Consider the following 21,122-nt stretch of genomic DNA (forward strand, 5'->3'; position numbering starts at 1 on the left):
GCTCTGTAGGAACATTTAGATCCTCATCCATTATAGATTTTAGCAGGAATTAGGCATTGTGCAGCTGGGCCTCACTATACATTTGGCTGGTGCACAGTTCTTTCATAACACAGAGTTTGTTTTAGGAGCATGGGATTCCAGGAGACCCTGCAAGCCTTCAGAACCAGTTCTTCAAAATGCAGATAGAACAAGCCATTCAACAAACCACCATGCACCATTTGGTGAAAACCTCCCCCATTTCACTGTGCCTTCAACAGAGACTTACAATGTGTGACTGAAAGAGAGCAAGCCTGTCACAATACCTGTCTAATACAATGCTTGTTTTCAGTCAGTGCTGTCAGTGTCTCACTTCCAGGGGAAATAAATATGAATTAGGTTCCCTGGAAAAGAGTTTGCTATTAGAAAGATTTCCAATGCAGTTGCAACAGACCTCAACGGATAACAAAATTGTTTTATTGCAGGTGAAGCATCGTTTAAGAAAAAACAAGAGTTCTTAAACCATATAGTCCTTGACAGCACCACTTAGAACAGGAAATATCACAATGCAGCCCAACAACAGCTCAGTAAAAGTTGCCTTTTAAATGGCAACTAGTAAATGCCAGGGGCAAGGTTACAAAGCAGCTCGTTAGCAGCTCAAGTGTACTCTAGCCACTTCTTTCTGTCTTTCTCTCTCACAACAGGAGGCAATTTTAGACTGCCAAGCACCGATGTGTCTGTCAGATACATCCTTCTTCCTGCATCTTAAATAAGTCTCTTGGAGATTGCGAGCCATTAATCTCATAAAAAACAGGTACTCAAATAGGATTAGAAAAAATATAACAACAAAAATCACCTAAGAATTGTCACTAGCTGTAAGAACCAAATGGACACCTCCTGCAGTGAAAGAAACACTGTCTGCTATTGCTATTATTAGTCAGACTCCTAGAACAAAGGCCAGAGGAATCCATTTATCTATGTATTTCTAACTTGCCCATCCTTTTGGGACCAAATGCCAATGCCAAGTGCATTCCCTTAAATATTTTATTTAGCCGCTCCACAATGCGTGTTTGGGTACGCTGTCATGGTGGTGACTAATGTAGTAATTTTGCACTTTTGTGATTATTTTTGATTGGTGAGTGAGCTCAGTTTCTTCTCCCTCAGCTCCCCATGTTCAGCCTCGTATCCCACAGCCAGGTCTTTCCTGTCTGCCAAGGCAAAAGCAGGGAAGTATTTCACCCAGGAGTGAGTGAACTGAATCTCACTGCTTCTCAGGCAGGGATTTTACTCCCATCTCTCCCGGTTCTGCTGGACTTAAAATGGAGTCCAGCAGAAGCAATATGAAAATATTGCGTACTATGGAGTACGTAAATACTCTAAATATTCCAATAAACAATCAGTTCAAATGTCATGGAGCCTCTGAGACTGACAAAAATGATTAACTCAATCTGATGTTTTCGGAGACTGGAGCATGGGTCGGTTTTAATGAGTCATTTGTGCACGGTTGCACACGAATGCACTGTTGGGGTGGGAACTTTCAAGTCCTGTGTCTAGGAGTTGGAGTTCATTATAAATTACCCTCTGACTATACTTTTTGTGCATTATACATAGTAGGTAGGCACCAGATAAACTTAAGAGAAACAAATAATGTTTTTCAGTATGAATCCTGAAAAATTAGTTTAGGTTTGACTGAATCACTGCTCAATGGTTAAAACAAGGGCTTGAAAAATTGCAAACCCCAGGCTTTATTCCCAACTGCCGCTGACTGACTGTACGATCCTGAGAAAGTTGTTAATTTGACAACTGTGTCCTGTTTTATGACACACAGCAGTCAAATCACATTCTAGACACAGACCTGGATCCATCTATAAGGTGAAATGTAGCGCTCATGCAGCAAAACCTAGTTAACCTCTTGTGCACACTTGCTAAACAGTTGCCTTCTGAAAATCACCTTTTTGAGAAAAAAAAAAGTTATGCTACCAAATTCTATGTTAATTCACTAACTTCTTTGCAGAACTTCTCGCACAGATCTTTTATCAAAACAGCCCTAGCTGGCTTTAATGCTTTACTTATGCTGCATCAAAGCTCATATGGTATTTGATATATTTTACTTACTGCTTACAGTGTAAGCTTCTTTCCAACTTGTTTCTTTTAAATGAACTGTTGCTTTAATGCTGTAAATATTCAGCAAACATCAATATTATGGCCAGCACAATGCGGTTCAGTGTACCAGTGCCAGGTTTTCATTGATTGCTGCTGTATGTGCCAGGTTTAAGACAGGCTTTTAATAAGCTCAAAATATGTTCATGGGATTGGTCTCAAAATGTCTCTAGTGGAATAATCAAGCTTGTAAGAGGCTGCAGAGGAAAACAACAATTTTACTCAAAGAATTCCAGCTCAGACACTCAGTCAAAACAACTCCTGGCTTAGCCTCATTAAGCAGGTCTCAAACCGAACTTCCAGATGACAAAGGCTGCTCTGAAGGGCTGCTTAGGGCTTCCCCTAACCCTGGCACCACACATTGCATTGCCACCCCATGGGGAGACTTCAGGCTGCTCTCAAGTCCCGGTCCCCAAGGCCATCAGCGTGTTTCTTTCTCACCGGGGTCTCCATTGCAACCAGGGATCCCAACCTACTTCAATGAACTCTCATCAGCCATGTTTCACAGGCTGAATGCAGTCCACCCTGCCCACCAACTCCTGCTACCATCCTACATGTTAAATGTACTTAGTATCTTCATCTTAGGCTTTGGCTATCCAAAAACCTGAGCTACCCCCAAAACCCCGGGCAGCTACCACCCACTGATGCAAAGCTGAAAAGCGCTGGGGCAGGGGAAGGTCACCAGGCACTGGGGTCTGTGGGACACCAGCCTTCAGCCTGAAGGACCCAGGCAGCAGCAGAAGGCCATTGCCCAAGGGAATCATGAAGAAGGAGAGAAGGGGACGCAACTAAGGGCAGTATAAGCAACAGCAGGATAAGAAATGTGGAAAGTACTAGAGCAGAATAATGTAGCACTTTAAAGGATAAGCAGTTTGGGAGCTGGAATGCAAAGGTGAACATGGGTGAGGGCTTTTCCCTGTCTCTTGATGTCAAACATAGCAAGCTTCTCTGCACTAGCAACCCATTATTTTTGTTATCATATTTCAGCAACTCTAGCAGTTCTGCAAATGAGAACTGAATCAAGCCTGGAGCTTCCTGGGAAGAAAAAAAGGACAGAAATAGAACGAAGAAAGGCACAAGAAGAAATGGAGGATCCTCTTCTCAGCTGGGAGCTGTGATTGTTACAGTTTACTTGGAGATAGTGAGTGAATCCTTAGAGCCAGTGGGATGATTTAACCACATTAATGGTGCATATACTAAAGAGAAGAATCTGAGAAAAACATATTTTGCCAAAATGGAAAGGAAATGACAAGACAATGGTTGTCATTTCATAGACTTACAAGTTGATTTTAAAGACTTCAGACCCAAACTAAATCTTTAAAGTTAATCTTTCCAAACCTTGAGTCAAGAAAACAGATCAAAATTAAGACCTGAACTCACCTAGGGTGATAAGCTACATCTTCTTTTACAACATTTTTCACACAGACCAGAACAAATACAACATGTTGTGGAAACTCTTCTTGAAAAATATGACCCCTTGTCTGCAGCTCAAATGCAAGCATATTTCCTTCATGTTCACCATCCAGCACATTTCAAGAACAATGATTCTTACTCTAGAATCAGTGCTCTGCCTTCTGTTAGTGACTCAGGCATGTTCCCAGGGGAACATTAATTTGACCTGTGGCAAACAGACATTCCTCAGTGCAGTTCAAGCTGGGACAACTCAAATGTAAATGAATAGAACAAACTCCAATCTCTCTTTTTTTCACAGAAAGGATGTAAACCCAAAAAAACCCCTGCTATTTACGCAGCCTTTCTATGACGTGGTTAGGTTAATTTTAGATTCTGGAGGTGGTGCTGTTTTTGCTGTTCTGTATTTTTAAAGCCCTGCCACCACACAAACATTGACTTTATCACATATCATATCATTATGTTATTTCCCCATTGCAAAGTTAAGATTCTGAGTTTGAGAGGGATGTGTACAAGTCCACACAGGCTACAGCAGGCCCTGGAAATGAATCCAGGTCTCCTGACTCTCAATCAAATACTCTGACAGAAGATCACCTTTCATCAAGGTTAGATTTCTTGCTTTACTTGTACAGAGACACCAGCACCGGACTTGCACAGAAATAAGATGAAGTTTGAGTGACTGAAGCAAGTGTCAGAACATTTTCCACAGCAGTCACTGTCCTTTTTCTCATAGGACAATTAATGTGTAAGCTTGAAGTTCTGGAATAAGACCTAGCCTGTTCCACTTTCTTCCTCTCCCACCCTTTAAAAAACAAACCATGTCCTTTAGCCTTGAATGCTCAAGGCTAAATTCCCACTTTAAGCACATACACAGAAACAAGCTCTTGAAAAGCTCCTACTAAAAATAAGAAAACCACTTCAGAGAATGAATCAATCAATTGAATGACCTTCTTTGGGGCTCAAAATATATAGTTAGAATTGTTTGTTAGGGTGTTTATTTTTCTCACGTATTTCTGGCTTTGCCTGAGACTAAGACTCACAGTGTCCAATATAGTTCAGAGACAGTCTTTTTCTGTCTAAAGAGAACTTGAATTTTTTAATGATTGACAGGCTTCACAAAACTCATCATGATTTCTCCACAACACTGCTCAGTGAGTTGTCAGATATTATGCAGCTGTAGAACAAAAAGTAAATGTGTTATTTGCTGGAATCGAAATATCAATTAGATCCTGTGATAAGTTAATTCATACTTTAATGAAGAGTGATATTTTCCTTTGATGTGCATGAAAGAAAATGCCCTGAGTACCAAAATGTTTGCTAAGTTTGCCACAGAAGGCAATCACTCTTTCTCTCCTCTTTTTGAAGTATTTTGCTTAAAGGGGGGTGAAGCTTTTGAACTGAAAAATCTTCACTGAGCTTAATGCCTCCTATGAGACTGTATGCATCTGCCTCCCAGAATAACACAAAATAGAAGTCAAACTGGAAAATACAAAAGTTCTTGCATGGTCTTTGTTTTATGTATTAATCTCAGAGGAACAGCATGGGCCAAGAAAAAGGATAGGAGGTCATTTCTCATTCTTTAATGGATTTAATTTTAAAAACAAGTCTGGGTTGAGGCTTAATTCCTTCTCCTACTTTCCCTGGCAACTTTCAGTGCACCTGTAGCCACTGCAACAGCTTGGGTCTCAGAGCCCAAGGATGGCAGGCTATGGTTGAAACACATAGAGGCAGTGAATAAGTTGAAATATTTCATGATTGAAAAGGACATTATTTGGCTTAAATGCTGGCCCCACCTGACAAATAACTATGAACAAATAGTTATAAAAAACAACTACGAAGGACTTACAGTCAAGGTGCAACTCTGAAATGTGCTCTGGTCTTCTGCTGGTAGGTGTTAAAGAAATGTGATATAACATTAGGTATATTAGATTAAGTAGGATTTTGATTGCTGTATTTTCCCCATGATCTCCTTGGGATCCTCAGCTGTGGATGAAAAACAAAGCCTAGCGTAGTTTAACTGGACTGATGAAGACAAATTCCTAACTCCATATTCTGGAGATCCTCAAGTTCTGATTTAAATTCACATATCTTGATTTAGATGCATCTCAAGAACAGAGCAAGCTCAGTCCACAAAGTTTGTGGTGTAGGTCTTCAGCAAGACTAATCAGTGCCCGTGACAGCCAAGAGTCACGAATGACTATTCCCACAACAAGAGGCCATTTGTAGTTCTTTCCAGCTGCCTTTCCAGCTTCTCTCTATTATCTACTTCTCCAAGTCCAATTAGGCAGTAAAGAAAGAATGGAGAAGCAGTCAGGAGAATAACCTAGAACTCTTCAGACCTGTGTTCAGTTTGTTATTTTGCTGCTCCATGAATTTGGGTAAAAAAATGGAAAAAGAAACCTACTAGGATTATTTAGTCCCAAGCAACTAGGCAATCACATATGCAATGTTAAGGGCAAATACCACGTCCTTCAACACATAGCTTAAAACACCTCATAGCGAATGTAAGATTACTCATAGAAAAAAAGACCCTGGTATGTACCATAGAGATTAAAAATTAACTTATTTCACAGAGGTCCATCCAGAAGAAGTGCCAAGACGTGACAGTGAAGTCTCAGCAAAAAGAGGTAGATGAATTATGGAGTGATATTTACTCACCAAAAAGTTCTAGCTAAATGAAACCCAGCTCTGCACATTACTGAGGTAATGAAACCATCCTAGGGATGATTTTGCTTTTAAAATTTAGCTTTTGTTTGGCTAGAAGAATTGAGGCACAAAACTGTTTTGATTCTTGGCTGTTACTTAATACAATTATCTATGTTTTTAAAGAATTCTTAGTAATAGATTTACAACTTGGGCTTAAAATTTAAGGGATCAAGCCAAGATGCTTTTTCTGAGACCCTTAAAATCCCTACTTACTTTTTGGAAGGCTAAGCCATTAACACAGAGCTGCTAACAGTCATTAGTAAACCATCCTTGTACAGAAATAAATGCATCAATTATATCAGCTGCTTTCCAGTTCTATTGTAGCACATAAAAAAATAATTTTTTAAATGCTGAAAAATACAGCCCATGCCTAGAGCTGTTTAAATGACTCAAAACAAATGTGTCATAATTTGGCTTCCATAATCTTTTTCTTTGCCTTTTTCTCATGCACAAAAGGCTAAAGCCATTTCCTTCTGTTTGAAGAATTTTGTCCACTGAAATGCATTTTCCTGCAATGCAGTAGGCCTTTAATGAAGCAAATAGGATTAAGCCACTGAAGGAATAGTTTATCCTGATTTTTGAAAATCTAAATCCAATAGTGTTTGAACGATGCTGGCCCTTCTTTCATTAATCCTAGTCCAAAAGACATTCTGAACTTTCTGTCAAAGTACATTGTATAATAACAGGATAGTGATACGGGTTACTAGATATGTCTGCTCCTTATAACAGAACGTTTAATCAGGCCAACACTCTGTAACTCTTTCCATTGCCACCATACAAATACGTACATTAGAGAAACACTATTTTGGGCTATCTCTCTCCAGGAAATTCCAGTCAGGCTAAAACAGCCTCTGTATCCAGACTTAAGAGCCATGGACAAGTCTGGGTAGGCAGCCCACAGCATAGCCACAGTGTAAGGAGGGCATCAGAAGGGGCATCAGAAGCCTCACAAAACAAACCAGGTCAGCCAGGTAACTGCGTGGTTCTGCCAAGAAAGCTGTTTCTGAACTGGAGGCTGCTCCCAGCTCAGTTACGATTGGTCAAGGTCGCATCTCAACTTTTTCCTATGGAAAAGCATCTAAATATCCCTACGTAAGCGGATAAAACCTTCCAGAATAGCTCTGCTGGCCTGACCTGGAGCGATTTGATGTGGGAGCCCCTCAGAACTGCCACTGAAGAGATGAACAAAGGTGTAATCTCCGTGGCAGTTGGCATGGGAATCTGCCTCTGCTATGGCCAAATTCAGTGCTGCCAATTCTTCTTCTCAACTATGCTGGGTCTGCCTTTTGAACTACCAAAATATTAGGCCAAAAATTTCCCCGTGTATCCTGTAAACAATTCAGTGAGAAATGTTCACGTAACAATTTCCTTCCTGGTTTTTCCTGACCTGAATTGTGCAGTAAATGAGGCTTTCGAACATGCTGTGCCCTTCAGCTGACACCAGGTCCGTGGTATAGTCATCATTCCCGATCTGCACAGGGCAGATTCTGTGCTGCAGTTCAGCGATTGTCATGAATGTTTGTACCACTCCCCGAGATGTTCCCAAGCTGCCACATGCAATCCTGGCTGTACTTTTCCCTTCTGCCTCCCAAAGGGGCAGCACTTGAATAGTGAAAGGATCTGCTTTACCTTCAACAAAAACTTTGAGAGTTCTTCAACAGTCTTTTTATGGTTTTCTCTGTGGAGAAAAAAAGAATCACTGCAATGTAGTATGGAGAAGAGATAATGCAGGACTACAGCAATTGTCTCCAGCCCACCACAGCATCTAGCCTCCCCGCCATACCTTACATATCATATGACATGCAGCTTCCCTTTATAAGGGTGAGGCATTTAACTGAATATGTGTAGGTGGGAAACTGCACAACTCTGATACTGTCCCTCAGGGAATCATTTGGTTTAGTGGGTTAAAGCCAGCCCTATTACAGCTAAATTTGGATCCAGTTCTGAGCAGGTGCTGTTGCACTCACTTTTGAGAGGTCTTTATAGCCTAGTGGACGTGAGGTGCACTCAGTGGTCTTTTGGGGGGCAGAGGGCGGAGGATGCAGCGTGTGGATGGATTTCTCACTTACTCCCATTAGCTATCACCATGGGAATGCTAGCACATTGCATTTCCTTCCCACCTCATGAACTCTGGTCATCCCAAGCCAACCCACCCCATGTGAGCAGTGCCAACCAGCTTGCATAGCTCTCATCATGCCAGGCACTTCCTGCACTGGTTGAATCTACTCCAAACACTTTTGTCTTTATCCCGCCCCTGTTTTTTGCCTATGCCTTCTGAGAATACTGTATCCTAAGCCAGAGTTTCTGCGTAATCATCTGCATACTACACACGTATATTGCAGTCCACCACCCCTATAACCCAATTTCCTGTTTTCTTCCAAGTTCACAGTCTTCACTTCCTAGACACACAGTTTTCCTTAATCTCACTGCTCTTTCCGTCCTACTTTCAGCCCTCACCCTTGCCTCCCTTACTTCGCAGTACTTTGTCTCCACCTAGCAATCCTCCGCCTTTTCTCATGCCATTTTTATGGCCCTGATTAGCATTTGCTTCTTTACCTGAGCTTTGTTTCTCATCTGATTCAGTGCTGCCCTTTCCCATGTTTGCACCTCACAATTAATCATTGGATTGTGTCTGTCTCACTCTCAACACAAGATGCTCAGGTCACTCAGCTCATCTTCCTACAGCACTTGTAGCACCTATGGTGTTATATAAATAATCCAAATGGGCACTGTATCATGTAAGCTATGTCATACAGCCTGGACCACGGCCAGAGCACAGACGGAGATTTCTATTCATGGCATCAGTCCTCTGCCTGTTCTCCTGTTCTTACATATTCTTTTTCTGCAGATAACCAATGTTCTTCTAGTGCCCAGTTCCTGCGTATTTTCCACTGTGATTCAAAAGATGGACATTTTCCTTTTCTTCCCATTTCCTCAATCTTTTGTGCATCAACAAAAAGACTGTAGAGAATACACTGCAATTAGCACTTCCTCATATGCACTCATCTATTGAGAGCACTCAGTGCTGAGCCAGTCTTCTGCAGGTGGGTAACTTAATGCCTCCTCTTACCGCTTTTATTTATCTCAAGTTAATTGCCAGAAGTGGCAAGCTTTCAGTGTTCTGCATTGAATTCATGATCATACAAATACTTAAAATGATGGATTGTGTGGCTGTGACAGCTACAAGTAAACCAGAGATAGAACAGGGATTCTCAGAGAAAAAACAAGAGCACTTGAAAAAGGTGGTGCAGACAGGATGTAGAAAAAGACCTGAAGTTGATACACAATCAGCAGCTGGTGACAAAAGATCTTCTTTAGACTTCTCAGACATATCTTAATGCAATAAGGTCTTTGTTTGTAGATGCAGATATTTCTCCCTGCTCTCATTTTTACACCTAGTGGGAACAACGGCTTACACATAAATTGAAGTACACACCACTGTCACTAGCGCGTTTTCAGCACTGTGGTCACCGGGACCTGAGAATAGGACTGTGAGTTGTCCACATGACAGAGCAGAGTATGACAGCTTTGTAGGCCAATTGTTTTTCAGCCTGTCTCTAGAGCAGAAGAGGGATAGAAACTTTCACCTTCTCCCAACAGAAGGTCTAACCATAACTGTACTGGCACTATGAACCACAATGATAGGAGAGTTCACCTTTTGCAAACACGTTTGCACCATGCAAACTGAAGCAATTCCACCTCCAAAGAGCCTTTGTCCAACAGACACATTGCCCTTGAAGTCAAATGGCTGGCCATGCCTTGCATAAAGCTATATACTGGTGTATATTAGCAGGATGGAGCCCAGAAAAACAAGTGGTTATTACTGATTAGTGATCATCACTAATCTGTTAATTCCTTATAGATACCAGGGATGTGTGTGTTGTGAGGAAAGACACAAGTGCTAGAGCAGTGCTGCTGTGATGCATCAACTCACTGGGCTTTGCGCAAGAGGAGCTTTATAGGAGGTGTCTCATCTATGCATGGACTGCATTGCCTTTCTCAGCAAGCTCTTCCTAACAATGTTTCTGGTGCATATATTGTTGTGAGAAGCCAGCTGGCTGCCATCTGAGAGCAGATGCCAAGTGGCTGTCAGATTGTCATCTTGAGTTTTAGTATTCGACTCGTCTTTCTGTGAATTGGCTTTTGGCCTTCTTTTCCCTGGGAAGAGTTGTGCCTGAGCCAAATAACCTCAGATTTATCATCTGTAAAAGAAATTAAAGTATGAGTCACTATTGCTTCTGGTGAAACAATTTATAAATTTCAGTGCTTTACGTGGTTCTCCCCCCGCCCCGCCTCAGCTTTTTTTTTTGTAGTTACATAACTTTTCTCCTGCAGTTCCTAAAAGAAATCTCAGAAAAACACATAACAGCCACTTCAGACAGTTTACTCATTCAATCTGTCCATTATGTAATTAATTAGAAAAGCTGAGAGAAATATAGCTTTTCAGTTTCTGAGCTCCTGATGCTCACATTTTAAGTTTTAATAAAAAGGCTAGTTGCATATGGTCTTCAATACAGTACTGGTCAGTCCTGGAGAAATGTCACCAGTTTATCCAAAGATGCAAGACAAAAATAAATGAAAACTAAGTGAAAAATTCTCAAATTCCTACAGCAAAAATCCTTGGAACAATTTTTCTATAAGTAGTAATTGAAAAGATGCAACTTCAAGTAGCCTTAAAGGATTGCTACTTTTAAGAGAAGGGCTTCACACATACTCTTTGGGAATGCAATAATTTTCAGATGTCGTGGTAGGCAATTTAACTCACTGGTCTTGTGGGAAAATAACACCCTCGAGAAGATCAGAATAGAAAGAAGTTGTTATTGCCATTGAAGCAAGAAAGTACCTGCTGGGAAGATACTTGCATAAGTAGAAAAAGCATGTTTTCCATAAAAATTACTTGCTAAAAAATATGCAAAGGCCAGTAAAGAGATAGTTCCAAGTAACTTGTGCCATCATGCAGGATTTCCATTCTGCATTATTATTTGACTACCTAAAACCAATCATACTTGTGATAAATCCCATTAATGCACTATACAGGGTGGCTATTTGTTATATTATTTCTAACTCTGCTAAAAAAGTAAAATAGTTGTTTCTTTTTATGCTGTGGGCATTCACATTTAACTTGTGACAATAAAATATTATTGAAGTTTATCCGATGACACAAACATAAGCATCTGCTCCTTCTCTGTCAGACTGAAATAGCACTAGGATTCTGACTGAAACCAAAGGGCTTTCAAATAGCTAGCCCAAAGGATAGGAATCAAATAGTGCACATTCTTACTGCCCCACTAATGCATGAGCTACAGCACTAACCAACTGGTAAAGAGCACAATCAGATGCATGCTTGTCTGCACATTTTTGTTTAAGACTTACCTAGGATTAGCTTCACAGGTATACTTCAGTTCTCATGGGTGTAACTGTCAGAACAAGAGTGAAATATTATTCCACATTTCCTGGCTTAGGAATAGATGAGAAGCTGTTTGCACCACTCCAATCTGCAGGAAGCTCTCATTTGATATTGCTACAAAAATTTGGAACTTTCTCCTTTACTTTTTTCCCAGTGGAAAGAGGGTAAGGCCAAGGAAACTGAAAGAAGGAAAGATGTTTCATATACAGTCAGAGTTTACAGAAACAGGTTTTAAGCACAAGAGCAAAGTGAAATGCACCTTGCAACACCCAATGAAAAGATCACAAAAATGTTAAAGGACTTGAAAGGCCTAATACAGAAAGATCACATTGGTCTATGTTGCCAGCTCCCATAGAACTAAGCTGGTAATAAGGAAATGCATTTATTTTTAGCTCTTTTCAAGAAGGAGAGGGCTGATGTCCTGACACAGCAAAAAACCTTGGGACACTGCCAGCAGTTGGCACAGAAATCCTTTCTGTATAGCTCATGTGGTGAGAGATGTTGGCTTGAGTGAAGAACTGTTGATGTCATTTTGGTAAAACAGCAGTAGGAAATTAAAATGTTAAAGTAGAGACAGCAAAGAATAGCAAAACACAACATCCAATGCAACAGCATGCTATTTCCTGGGTATCAGTGCCTGAGCTGGCAAAGGTTGGAGGCTCCTAAAATAGACACTGTTCATTATTTGTTGCATGTCCTGAAGTGCCACATCAGAATTTTCCTGAGGTCTCTAAGTTAAAATGTACTCTCTTTTGAAAGAGACAAATTGCAGCAAAATCAAGCACCGTTTCCTTTACCACTGAGCTTCTAGTAAGTTTGAATAGGAATTTTAAATAGCACCAAGAAAGAAACCGAAGCATTTTAAACCACAGTTGGGATTAGAGGCATTGCCGCAGTGACACTGGAAAGCAGGTGTCTAAATTACTGTGTTTGAGGGCATGCAAAGCCAGACAGGAGGAAGCACAAGCAGCAGGGGCATACCCATTCCAGTACCCAGCCAAACTGGGTTTTAGGAGAAAGTAGATGATGAGAAGAAAGATGTGAATCACTGCAATGGAGATACACAGGAGAGGCAGGGCAGCCCCACATCTCACTGGCTCTCAACAGCTCCTCATCTTAGTTTTGCATCTTATTACACACCTTTGGCAGGTTAATAAAATTAAAATAAGAAAATTATCTGGGCACAGCAAGGGCCAGCAGCTCCGGGAGCAGTAGCAGCTCCCTATAAGCCTCAGTAGGGCCCATCCACCATCCCAGTCAGGGAGCAGGGAAGGCCAGGGTGCATCAGGGGAAGGGGACAGAGATAGGCCAAGATTAGGGTGGGACATGGCCTACAGCCAGGCAGGGCAAGGCTGTGGGGAGCTGGAGACAGGGCACAGCTGCAGCATTTCTGGGGCAGGGACTAATGGTGCTGAGCAGCTGAGATTGGGCCCTGTCATGGGCAGGGACTTTGGGGCCATTGGTGCCTTTGGGTCCTTCACAGTTAAAGTTGTACAAAGTTGGATAGATCCAGAGATATCCAGGAAAAACACAAGGTCTTGTTCAGGAAAGTGTATACCAGTTTCATAGTAAAATACAATTTCAGTCAGACATACCACAAACTCCGAAAAGAGGATAAAAACATATTTGGCACATGTTCATTAAAATAAAAGGAACAAACCAAGTATGGATTTCGTAAAAAATATTTGGTTTGTTTTGAAAAAAAAATTGTAGTTTTCTAATTTATTTTTTCTAATCTTCACATGTTGTTTTTCTCCAGGTTTCTCTGTCTCATCTTAAAGTCACTGCATTTGATGGGAACCTTGTGTCATCTAACCAGGCTTGTTGAAATGAACATTTCTCATGAAAATTTCATTTTCGTGAAAAAGTGAAATGGAAAAGGGTTTTCAAAAGAAGGAATCTTTAAAAAAAAACACAGGGAAAAAAAAACCCCAAACTATTTTAAATAGCAATCTTTGAAATATCATCAATTTTTAAAAATTGTTTGGCCTCCAAGGAAAACAACAGTTCTTTCCCATGGGGATGCTGATCTGCGAGGGGAAGAGGGATGCTTTTGCCAGCACTGACCACAAGGTCCTCCGTGCAATGGAGGATGCCCCTGGGGCTATGCCCAGGCTCTTCACATCACCAACGGCTCTGGGAGCAAGGTCTCTTGGCACACTGTTGGGGCCAGCTCAGGGACCTCTGCTGGGCGATCCCTTGCTTGGATCACTTTGTCCTTGACAGCTTCCCTTGCATCACTGCCAACCCCGGCTGCTGTTACCACCAATCCATTTGCTTTTCCACGCCATGACACTCGATCTTCTGCTCCTCCCATGCTGCCAAAGTCACGCAATTCACTTTGAGGAACATTGCAGCCACATTTGAGTGTGACAACTGTGCTGGCCTGGGCACTGGTAAGACGAAACCTGCTTATCCCTGAATTCTCCTGGCTGGAGCCTCTCTGGCCAGGAGGACTGAGGCACCACTCTGGCCTCTTCTGCACCAAGGGTGTGTGGCCATGCCGCTGGTGTTCCTGCCTCTCTTTACAGCTTCCAGCATGTGGTTGGATCTGGCCATTCCCAGTACCACCAGCCAGGCAGCATCTCACAGCTCCCTGGCTTCTGAGAAGAGTAGCTGGTGGGGCAGGCTGGGATAAGAACTGCCCAGTGGTTCTCTGCAATGGTGAGACACCAGCCCAATGCTGGGGCCAACTGAAGACCAGGTCACTAGCTGAACTTCTGGACAGTGGCACAACAAAGCATTTGACTACTTGTCACAAGAACTCCACAAATGGTAATTTCAAACAGTCCTGAAGATTCCTCATGGTATCTCCTCCTTTGACAAGATCAATCCATAGGCACAATCTGTGTGTATTGCTGTATCAATTAGCATCATGGGTGGAGGATCTGGCCATTCAGAAACTCCTTTGGGTTGTTCCCACTGCAAAACTGACCAAACTGTGCGTAGATAAGATGTCTGTATAAACTGTTCCTGCAGATGCAGAAACGGTCACATAGGGCAGTCTTCCCTACATTGTTAAGATAGTTGGGAGATGTTTTGCACATAGTACAAAGGGTGATGGATCCTGTCTGTGCTGCAGTGGTCATGTAGAAGGAAAGGCTAGTCGGACATGGGAATTAACATTAGAAGTAACGCAATGGTGAAATGCTTGAAAATACTGCTTTTCCAGGTTGTTTAAAGGCTGGTTTCAAATGCGTTCCCCTGATCAGTCTGTAATTTTTGATGCATGCATCCCCTCCTAAAAATTGTTTTAAAGGCCCTGGTTATTTCAGAATCCCTTTTGTCTTTTAGACCAATGGCTCAAGCTGGCTTGGATAATGTCTGTCAGTGTTAAGATGTACTTATACTATCATAGTGTTTGGAAAACTGTTTCATACCCACCAATCCTGCCTGCCATTGTGTATCCATCTCTGCCACAATCACTTTATTCCTTTTGAAATGCTTTCTTGGCACCTTGTGTAAGCTGTAGGCCTCCTGGTTTGCAAGCTAAGCTGCCACTTGGTTTCTGTTCAAACTGGCAATTTGCCTTTCAGCAGCTTCAAAAAGGAGATTCTATACCCTCAAACTTTCTCAAATCCCTAAGCATATAATAAAGTCTTTTAACAGAAGCAGTGGTGTAGACATGTCTGCTGTCACTATACTACTACTCACACGTAAGAAATAAAAGATTGGGCTAAACAGCGTTTCTTTTTGTTGAAAGCCATCTTCTGTGCCCACCCTCCTTTCCTGGGCTGCTGTGGGCCCAAGCAGATAAGAACACCCTTCTGCCTCCTGCCTCCTCGGTCAGTCACCAGAGCTTTTTGAAACTTTCTATAAGGTCATTGACCTGCAGATGAGGAAATATGTACCACACCAGCCCACACCTCATGATGGCCTTACAGGTAGCTGTGATTCCTCCACAGCCCCGGGTGAAGGCAGCAAACGGCTGTCCCCGTGTATGCCGCAGCCAGGGCTTCCTGCTCTGACATACTTCCAGAAAATAAAAAGACCTTCAATGTATGGAAATGCAAAGGTTTGTTTCCCACAAAGCATTTGGGATTCTATCTCCCAACGTAGGCTTTCAGCTCCTTTGTAGAGTCTCAGCTTCACACCAATGCCAGCAGTATCTCATTGAAAACTAACAGCCTAAAAGCTTTACTGCATTTGGCCTAGCATTCCTATTGGTTTCTTGTCCCATAGCTATATTTTCCAATCAGTTCTAATTTAAATGACTTTTTATTATCTTCATGGTAATCACAAGCTTACAATTGCAGCATGTAGTTTGCAAGAAGGAAGGACAAAATATTTCCCGGTAATGGCTACTTGGGGACTATGAGAACAGCCTAAAAATATTCAGAGCTTTTAAAAACACAAAGTTGTGAAAGATTTTTTTCTAGTAAAATTATTGGGATGACGCTGAGCAAATTAAAAAAATAAATCAGATAGTAGCAAAAGGGATGTCCTGGCACTCCATTAAACTGCAAAATAATCTCCTGATGGAAGTAGTTGGAAGCATCATTAGCCCCAAACGTTTAAAGCAAGACAAGGCAAAGCAATGAATGGAGCAATGATCTTTGTGGCCACAGAGCACCACACTAAGCAGTTAATGAAATACTCTATTGGTATTTCAGTTGAACTTTTGGAACTTGTGTAGTGGTCTATACTTTACCCACACCACATATGTCCATTATATGTACATTTGGAAAGGAGGAGGCTGGGTTACCTGAAGCAAGAGCAGGAAGACCTGCAAATGCAGGTCTTGCTTCATGCAGAACCACAGAGCAGCCATGAGGGGCACTTCTGAGCCTTTCGGCAGACATGAAGTATTTCCTTGTCACTTAGTAGCTTAAAGGCCCAGGGGCCTTTTTCAGGTGTCAAAAAGTCCACTTTCCTCATATGTGGCTGTCAAGCTTATTGGAAAAGACAGATTCAGAGGATATCAAGCAGAAACACCAGCTGTTAGATAAAGTAATGCTTCTGAATTGTCAACAGAAAATAATTTCCTACAACATTGCTTAAGAGCCCTGTCTAGTCACTTCAGGTAACTGAAGCGATGGGGTTTCCGCTGTTTCTCCAGTGAAACTTTTCTAGTCAATACATTCCTTGTAAAAATCGGTCTTAATACTCATTCTAAGCTCTCCTTTGCTCTGATTTACTACTCAACCCTCAATTAAAGTTCTTGATGTGACACAGTTCTCTGATTAACATCGCTGGTATGTAATTGGAGTAACTGAAACAACTGATGCAAAGTGGATAAGGACATCATGTTATCCCATCTATGATAGTCATCTGATGCGTGGCAGTGTTGTCAGGCCCCTCCCAGAATGACCGTAGGCAAGAACCACCAGAAAGCTTTTATGAGAACATCTCTCTGGCTGCCACTTCAGCAGCATTTAAGATGCAGATGCATCTCAACATCTGCTCCATGCTGTCAGGTGACAAAGACCTATGAGATAGATAGCAGGCGATTAAAATTCAAACACCCTCTGAGTGGGAATACTGGTTCAGCTACATAGATCACTTTAGAAAGAAAGTTATTTTCCAAGGGAACAGCAAAACTGTATAGTTAAGCAAACCATAAACTCTAGGGTTACCTTGAGAAGATGGATTCCTGAAATCAGTGTTTTTCAACATTAACCTTTTCCTTCTGGAAAGGTCAGTTCATGCCTCTATTTCACTCAACATGGGAGCTTAAGTGCTAGAACTAATGCATCTTAGGAGCAACCACCCCAAGAGAGGGCCTGTCAAAACTGTAACAGCATAAAAAAAGGAGATTTGTGTGTTTTTTCAGTCTGCCACTTGCAGCTTTTACAGTCACTAGTATGATGCCCTTTTGGAAATCCCTTAGCAATAGCACGCTTCATTTGTTCTACATTTAGATTACCACTTCTCAACAACTAATGTGGGGGCAAAGGGGCTTTGTTTTTGTACCTACAGAAGTAAGCAGAGATATTATGGTACTGCAGAGCAGCTCAGGCAGCATCTCCCCACTTTTTTCTTACAGCAACATCCTAGATTTCTGGAGATGAACAAAGCAATGGCAGATTGGAGGCTTTTGTTCCAAGAATTTTTTCTGAAGTTTTGAAATATATTTTCAACCTTGAATAAGCATTTAATTATAGAAATGGCCTACTAGGCCGATAACCCCCACCTGCTCATCTAGAGATGGTCTTATTTTATGTCATTAGCTTATTGCTCCTATTAACAGCATCAAAATTCAGCAAACATCTCCCCAGGTTTGCCAGCAATGATGTAATCACAAATTGTGCTCTATGGCCTTTATGTTTTTGCATGCGTAAGAGGCTATACTTTTAAAACGGAGCCTTAGATGATGATGCTTGAGAACTACTTACCATAGTATAAAATATTCCATCTGATGATGTAAAGAGCCTTTCAGAGAAATGTTCCCCTATAAGGTGCAAGCTAATCGTACAGACATACTAGTCACTGAAAACACTGGTTGAATTTCCAAGCTTTTTTTTTTTTTCCCCATTGGACTTTTACGGCTTTCTAACCTACACCCTCAGTCAGAGACACGAGGCAGCACAAAAAGTTAAAACGGTATGGGATGTGCAAGCTCAGGAACACACTGATATTGCCACTGTGCCATCCTCCTCTCTGCTGAGGCAAGTTTCACTCTGTTTTCTGCAATATCCCAGATGGGTCCATGAGATTTGTTGATACTAGATATGTTTTTTTGACTGATCTGAAAGGTTAAATCTTTTGAGTTAAAAAAAAAAACAAACAAACCTTTCAGCAAGCATGTATTACCTTTGCTGCTTATGGGCTAGGTTATCCTCTGAAAAGTGTGTTTAAGAAACCAGTATACTTCTAATATGCCACTTGGCTCCTAGATTCTATAAGGGTCCATGTAAATCTCAGCTCTTTCTACAAGTATCAGAAACCAGTAGGTGATAAAGAGAGCATGGCATTCTTTGCTACAGCAAGCCTACACTCCAAAGTTCCTGTTATCTGCAGAAAAAATCCTGGGCTTATTAGAGCTACTCAGAAAGTTTGAGGTAAAAGTGACAGAGGCTGTTGATCAGGGAGAGTGGATAATCTGACTTCCTAGGGATTTCTCCCTCAAGGAAGATGTGGAAAGCAGTCTGTGCTTCAACCACAGTGCCCTGCAGACAGATTGAAGAATCTCAGCACGCAAGAGGAAGCTGTCCTGTGAATTGCAACTGCTTCTCATGAGTGGTGACAATAAGAAAAAGAGCTGGATCTTCACCAGTATTTGAAATTACAGCAGCATCTCCCTTTGATATGACTTAAGAAAATGCCTTCTCACCAGAGGAAAGCCCAGGCAGACAAAAATGAAAGCCCCAGTCATTTCAGAACAAGTTAAGTTTTCACTAGTTCTGAGAAGTTAAAAAAAGAAATCAGTTAACTAAGAGGGAAATTATATTATTTCTTAAATCTAGCTTGCATTACCACACAGAAAAAGTCTTAAATCAAGATATTTTAAAGTCAGAATAAGCATTAAGATATGATCAAGGCTTGTCTGAAACCCGGAGGCAAAGTTAAAGTGGAATTATTTGGAGGAAACAGGAGAAAAATTTATAAAAAGAAGGACTCAAGATGAGTCACAGGGCAGAAAGATGAGTGACCGTGTGTGTTTAAAAATATGCCAACTGCACACAAGGAAAAATTTGTTGTGAAAAAAATTGTACATGCAGTAGCTGGCAAAAGTTTAATAATTCTGGGTTCTCACTGGACAAGTAAACTAAATAATTCAAGGCACTTTCACAGCTACTGAACTGAATTTATGAGCCTAGATTACTGATCTCGCATATGGTTCAGGGAAATCTGCACCAGTACATATCATTATCACCTTCAATTCCAACTCTCTTACAGTTACAGCAGTTTGGGAACGTTCAGTGTGAAAATTAAGTTCCTTACAAAAGCAGAGCTGGTAAGATTCTGGCTTTACACTTCATTCTTCACTTTTCAGTCATTGCTGCCTTTATTTCTAATTATCTCACTTTACAGAACCACCAAAGGAATCCAGAGGCAACTGGAAATCCACCATGCTGAGCTCTGTACAGACAGCTAGAGGTAGACCCTGTCCCAAGTAGTAGAAGAAACAGCAGCAAACTTCTAAAAGGTGAGAAAATAGCCACTGTTCAAGAACGTTTTTCAGGGCTGGAGTGTTGATAGATTATGTATTATAGCTACTGGGGCTGCATCATGTTCAGCTAACAAGGTTACAGTAAAATGAGTCCTAGTATCACCAATTTTGGGATAATGCAAAGCAAAATCATGGGGGGAAAAGGCAGAAATGCAATGGCTAAGAAACAGCATGTAAGTATTGGAAGATAAGCACAAAATACAAGGGATGATTATCAAAGGTCCGTAAATACAACCTAGAGAAAAGAAAACTCAAGGGGCCATAGCTTCAACCTATAAATACCTTCAAAATATAAATATAAATGAAGGAAGGGAATTACTCCATCTCAGCAGATGCTGAGACATGGAAACGAGCTAATAAAGAAAGAGTTGAGACTAAGCTCAGAGTGTATTTCTGAATGCTAAAACCAGTTGGAGCCTGAAAGAGACTAACTACTGAAGAGGGTATCACCTTGGTAATACTCAAAGATGTATTCGGTGAGGCATTAGTGGGAAGAAATGCAGGCAGGGTGCAATCTTATAAAGAGCAGAAAGGCAATCTGGCTGACCAAGCAACCTTTCTAGCTCCCACATCTGTCTAGTGTCAGGCATGGCCTGGATGGATTTCTCAACCCTTGGGACAGGCGATTACAACACTCAGAATCCTGCAATGCGACAGTAACAGCTGGAGAGCAAAGAACTGCAGTGGTAACAAAACAGACATGAAGCAAGACCTTTTTGAAATCAAAAGACAAACAAAATCCAAATTAACTTGGGGAGTTTATGAGAGTTTTTAGGTCAACTTCACCCCAGAGCATTAAGGCTTTTGTCTTTCCTTTTGTAAAGGGGAAGCTTGTCAAGTACTGACATGGCCCATAGCTATTCTCACATGGAGATGCTGTCCTTGAAAACCTTCGCTCCTAGGATGCACAAATCAAAGTGCAACATTGCACGTGGGACTGCCGGTCCCCCAAGCCTGCCTGCAGGTTATGTCTAAAGGTAGCTTATTTTGAGCATGTTACTTAGGCATAGGGAATTCTGGGGATCCCAATGTAGCATTTGGTTGGGGGAAGAGTGTAAGTATCCTTTGGGTTTCTGTAAACCTTCCCTAGTACTGACAGTTACAGTATAGTCAGAAGGAAGTTCAGCCTTTGGCCTTGTACGGATAAAACTGCATGCAAGACCACTGTTAATGCAACAGCCCATGTTAGGAAATCACATAGTTGTGGTGCTCCATAGTACTTCAGCCTCATTCATTTAAACGTTAATTTCTTGTTTAGATGCAGGGCTAGAAACACCTGTAACTATACATGCAAAAATGGGCACATTACTGTAGGACCACCAATTTTTTCAATTTCTTGGGTTTTTTTAC

Source organism: Numenius arquata, chromosome 4 (genome assembly GCF_964106895.1).
Source record: "Numenius arquata chromosome 4, bNumArq3.hap1.1, whole genome shotgun sequence".
NCBI classification, from domain to species: domain Eukaryota; kingdom Metazoa; phylum Chordata; class Aves; order Charadriiformes; family Scolopacidae; genus Numenius; species Numenius arquata.